The sequence below is a fragment of the Oryctolagus cuniculus genome, chromosome 7 (genome assembly GCF_964237555.1).
Source record: "Oryctolagus cuniculus chromosome 7, mOryCun1.1, whole genome shotgun sequence".
NCBI lineage: Eukaryota > Metazoa > Chordata > Mammalia > Lagomorpha > Leporidae > Oryctolagus > Oryctolagus cuniculus.
Genome location: NC_091438.1, coordinates 121,751,906 through 121,757,956, shown reverse-complemented (window position 1 = coordinate 121,757,956; position 6,051 = coordinate 121,751,906).

Here is a 6,051-nt window from a genome sequence, read left to right as displayed (position 1 = left end):
CCCATGTATGTCATCAAAAGACAATAAATAATAGGAATATACCTCAATATACAGGAGAAATACTTGAAGAAATCTTTAGCACAAATACAATATATTTTTGAATAAAACATCCACAACATTTCCTTATGCTTTGGACGTTTTCAATTTTATTTCAGTGTGGGTAAGGCTGGATAGAATACCTCCATCAGTTTTTCTGAATTTCAAACAAACAAATCGCCTTCAGATCTTAACATGTCATGCTTTTGGTAAACAATATAATTTGCTCCTACAGGGGAACTTAGAACACTGCAAAAAATCCAGAAAATAATCTTCTTTTCTCCTTCCTATCTCAGAATGGTCCCCCAACCCTCATACCACTATGATGAAAATAATTCATAGGCACCTGACTCAAGCTAGGTGAGTCGTGAGTCAGTTTCTCTCCAGTCTGAGAAACCTTTGGTCAAATTTCTATTGATGCTTCTGAGGGATTTTTGACACCTACATGTAATTAATCTTTTTTTCCTTTTTCCTAAATCCCCTTAATAATTAATCCCTTTGTTCTTTCTCTTGGGAAAAATGATTAATTACTGAATTAACAAAGCATAATGCCATCTTTTGTTTTTGTTTTAAAGATTTATTTATTTTATTTGAAAAGCAGAGTTACAGAGAGAGAGAGCTCTTCCATCTGCTGGTTCATTCCCCAAATGGCTGCAACAGCCAGGGCTGGGCCAGGCCAAAGCCAAGAGCCAGAAGCTTCTTCCAGGTCTCCCACATGGGTAGAGGGACCCAAGCACTTGGGCTCTCCTCTGCTGATTTCCCAGGTGCATTAACAGGGAGCTGGATCAGAAATGGAGCAGCCAGCATTTGAACCAGCACTTATATAGGATGCCAGCATTGCAGGCAATGGCTTAACCCACTATCGTCAGCCCCCATCTTCTGTTCTTAAATTATTCATACCAAGGCCTGTCCATCTCTTGCCAGAAGATAAATTATATACATTACAATAAATGCAAAGGGGCTTGTCTCAAATAATATGAGAGCATTATCCAGGCCTATGGTTTCTCACCAGAGAGACTGTGAGAGGGAGTTAACTCTCTCTCTCTCTTTCTCTCTCTCCCTAAACCTAAGTAAGCTACTTCAGCTCTAGATCTGTAAGGAGTAGTCAAAATCAAAATTTTAATCAGTCTCTATCTCTTGGTACCCTGAAATTTCATCTTACTGACCATCCCAGAGAAGAGTATTATCTCTAATTTTGGTAAGGTTCTAAAACTTCCCTAGGAATTTGGAATTGGAGATAAGAAATTCGAGGATTGGTCTGACTAGTCTCTGGAATAGAGGAAATTTAAACTGGGAGCTGCAGGCTCCCATGTCCCATTGTATAGCTTAGGAAGGAGAAGCAGCAGATCTGCCATGAGAGAGCAGTGAAATATTGGCAAGTGCAAAGTGGAGATGAGAGATCAGGATAGCATGATTCCCAGCCGTCTACCCTTGTTCCAGCCCTTTGTGAAGCATGGCTGTAATCCCTGCCCCACACTTGGTGAGCTATCCTTGTATCCTAATTATAAATGCCCCTTTTTGTTTAAGCTGGCAAGATTTGATTTCTATTACTGGCCATTGTACCTGAGGCCTAACTGTTTTTGTTGGCTTTCTAATGTACCCTTGTAATATTTTATACATTTATTCCTTTTATAGAAACTAGGGAGAGTGTTGCTTCTGTTACTACAACTAAAGCATCCTAACTGAATTTTTATCTGTAATACTAATGAGAAATAGAGATTTGTGCATATAAAGTAACTATTATCCTATAACAATGTAAAAATTGAATTTATTTCTTAAAACAACACATTTTATTTATTAAAATATTATTCCATATTATTGGTGTATATATTAACCTCTTTTCAATGCCCAGTGAACTGTACTTAAGAAATTAAATCAGTCTAAAATAATACTATTTTCAAGAACTGTAAAAGATACAAAATTTCAGCTTCTATGCCATCTGACAAATTAGCCTGCAACAATTTCATGTCTTTTGGATCAGAGACAAAGAACAGTTTAGTATCTGCATCAATAGCAGAGCAGACTATCATCACTTTTGCACTATTTCCTGAGCCACAGTTCTTGCAGGATGGTGTAAAGGGAACCAGATAATGCCTGCACAAGCAGTGGGAAAAAATTTAGAGAGCCTGATATTTTATAATGGACAGTAAAACATGCCTGCCCTTTGCACTGGAGGGAACTGCTACATCGTCCAAGTTTGTTTGCCATTAAACATTATTGAAACAATTGGGAATATAAACGATCTTATGGGCTTGCAGAAATACAAGAAATGTATAATTAGCATTGCCCAAGGGTACTAATTACTGTTCATTTGATTACAGATTCTGAAAAACAATTAAATTAGCTTAGGAAAATTATTTCATGACCAGAATCCAAATGACAGTAGAACAACTAAATGTAGGAGACACAAGTCTGCAAGCTCTCATTTATGAATGATGATGAAATAAAGACCCTCCATAACAAACAGAAATTCAAAGAATTTGTCACCACCCATACAGCACTAAAAAAAGATACTTAAGGATGTGCTGCACACAGAAACAAAGGAAGAAAATCTCCCAGTAAAAGGTCAAAGGATATTCAAAGCAGTAAGAATACTTTTGGAAAAATGGCAGGGCAAAATCATCGCTTATCAATAGTCACCTTGAATGTAAATGGCCTCAACTCTCCAGTTAAAAGACACAGACTGGCTGAATGGATTAAAAAAACAAACCCATCCATTTGCTGCTTATAAGAAACACCTCTCACCAACAAAGATATAAGCAGACTGAGAGTGAAAGGATGGAAAAAGATAGTCCATGCCAACAGAAACCAAAAAAGAGCTGGGGTAGCTATCCTAATATCAGACAAAATAGACTTTAACACAAAAACTGTTAAGAGAGACAGAGAAGGGCACTATGTAATGATTAAGGCATCAATTCAACAGGAAGATGTAACTATCATAAACGTATATTCATTTAATTACAGGGCACCTGGCTATTTAAAAGAAATGTTAAAGGACCTAAAGAGAAACATAGACTCCACTACAATAGTCATGGTGGATTTCAATACCCCACTTTCAGCAATGGACAGATCAACCAGACAGAAAATCAGCAAGAAAACAGAAGAGTTAATCAATGCTGTAGACCAAATGGACCTAACAGATATCTACAGAATTTTTCATCCTACAATCGCAGAATACACGTTCTTCTCACCAGTGCATGGAACTTTCTCTAGGATTGACCACATACTAGACCATAAAGCAAGTCAAGGCAAATTCTTAAAAAGAAAATCATATCATGCATCTTCTCAAACCACAATGCTGGGAAGCTGGAAATCAGCAACTCAGGAATCTCTAGAACATATGCAAACACATGGAGACTGAACAACAAGCTCCTGAATGAATAGTGGGTCATAGAAGAAATCAAAAGAGAAAACAAAAAATTTATGAAAACAAATGAAAATAACCATACAAAATATCAAATATTATAGGATACAACAGAAGCAGTGTTAAGAGGAAAGTTTATAGCAATTGGTGCCTACCTCAAGAAATTGGAAAAGCACCAAATAAATGAGCTATTATTGCATCTCAAGGATCTAGAAAAACAAAAACAAACCAAACCCAAAACTAGTAGTAGAAAATAAATATTAAAATCAGAGAAGAAACCAAAAAAATTGAATCAAAAAATGCAAAACAAATGCTGATCATTTGAAAAAATAAGCAAAATTGACACACCATTGTCCCAACTAACCAAAAAAAGGAGAGAGAATACCCAGATCAATAAAATTAGAGATGAAAAAGGAAATGTAGCAATAGACACCACAGAAATAAAATGAATCAGAAATTTCACAAAGACCTATATGCCAACAAACTGGGAAAAATAGATCAATGGATAGATTCCTGGGCACATACAACCTACCTAAATTGAGCCATAAAGATATTGAAAACCTAAAAAGACCCATATCCATGACAGAAATGAGTCAGTAATAAATACCCTCCCAACAAAGAAAAGCCCAGGACTGAATGGCTTCACTGCTGAATTCTACCAGACATTTGAAGAAGAACTACCTCTAATTCTTCTCAAGTTATTCAAAACTGAAAGAGAGGAAATCCTCCCAAATTCTTTCTATGAAGCCAGCATCAACTTAATTCCTAAACCTGAAAAAGATGCAACTGAGAAAGAGAATTGCATACCAATTTCCCTGATGTACATAGATGCAAAAATACTCAACAAAATTCTAGCCAATTGAATCCAACAACACATCAGAAAAATCATTCACCTGGACCAAGTGGGATTTATTCCTGGTATGCAAGGATAGTATAACATTCACAAATCAATCAATGTGATACATCACATTAAGAAACTGCAGAACAAAAAACATGATTATCTCAAAAGATGCAAATAAATCATTTGATAAAATACAACACATTTTCATGATGAATGCTCTAAGCAACTTGGGTATAGAAAGAACATTCCTCAACACAAGGCAATTTATGACAAACCCATGGCCAGCATCCTACTGAATGGGGAAAAGTTGGAAGCATCCCACTGAGATCTGGTACCAAACAAGCATGCCCACTCTCACCATTGCTATTCAGTACAATGCTGGAAGTTTTAGCCAGAGCCATTAGGCAAGAAAAAGAAATCAAAAGGATATAAATTGAGAAGGAGAAAAATCAAACAATCCTTATTTGCAGATGACATGATTCTATATATAGGGGATCCAAAAGACTCCACCAAGAGACTATTGGAACTCATAGCATAAAAGATTTTGATAAAGTAGCAGGATATAAAATTATTACACAAAAATCAACAGCCTATGTTTACACAGACAATGTCAAGGCTGAGACTGAGCTTCTAAAATCAATCCCATTCACAATAGCTACAAAAAATATCAAATATCTTGGAACAAATTTAACCAAGGATGTAAAGGTCTCTCCAATGAGAATTACAAAACATTAAAGAAATAAATGGAAGAAGATACAAAAAAATGCAAAAATGTTCCATGTTCATGGATTAGGAGAATCAATATCATCAAAATGTCCATTCTTCCAAAAGCAATTTACAGATTCAATGTGATGACAATCAAAACACCAAAGACATTCTTCTCTGATCTAGAAAAAAAATGATGCTGAAATTCTTATGGAAACACAGGAGACCTCAAATAGCTAAAGCAATCTTATACATCAAAAACAAAGCTGGAGGCACCACAATACCAGATTTATTTAAGACATACTACAAAGCATTATCATCAAAATAGCCTGGTACTGGTACAAAAACAGATGGATAGACCAATGGAACAGAATAGAAATGCCGGAAATCAATCTAAGCATCTACAACCAACTTATAATTGACCAAGGAACTAAAACCAAACCCTGGAACAAGGACAGTCTCTTCAACAAATGGTGCTGGGGAAACTGGATTTCCCCATGCAAAAGTATGAAGCAAGACCCCTACCTTACATCTTAAACAAAAACCCACTCAAAATTGATTAAAGATCTTAATCTACTACCTGACACTATCAAATTATTAGAGAACATTGAGAAACTCTGCAAGACATTGGCACAGGCAAAGAGTTCTTGGGAAAGACTCCAGAGGCACAGGCAGTCAAAGCCAAAATTAGCAAATGAGATTACTTGAAATTGAGAAGTTTCTGTACTGCAAAAGAAATACTCAGGAAAGAGAACAGGAACAAAAAGAATGGGAGAAATTATTTGCAAACTATGCAACCAATAAAGAATTAATAACCAGAATCTACAAAGAGATCAAGAAACTCCACAATAACAAAACAAACAACCCAGTTTAAGAGATGGCAAAGGACTTGAACACATATTTTTCAAAAGAGGAATTCCAAATGGCCAACAGACACATGAAAAAATGTTCAGGATCACTAGCCATCATGGAAATGCAAACCAAAACCACAATGAGCTTTCACCTCACACCAGTTAGAATGGCCCTCATACAGAAATCAACAAACAGCAAATGCTGGAGAGGATGTGGGTAAAAGGGCACCCTAGCTCACTCTTGGTTGGAAGGT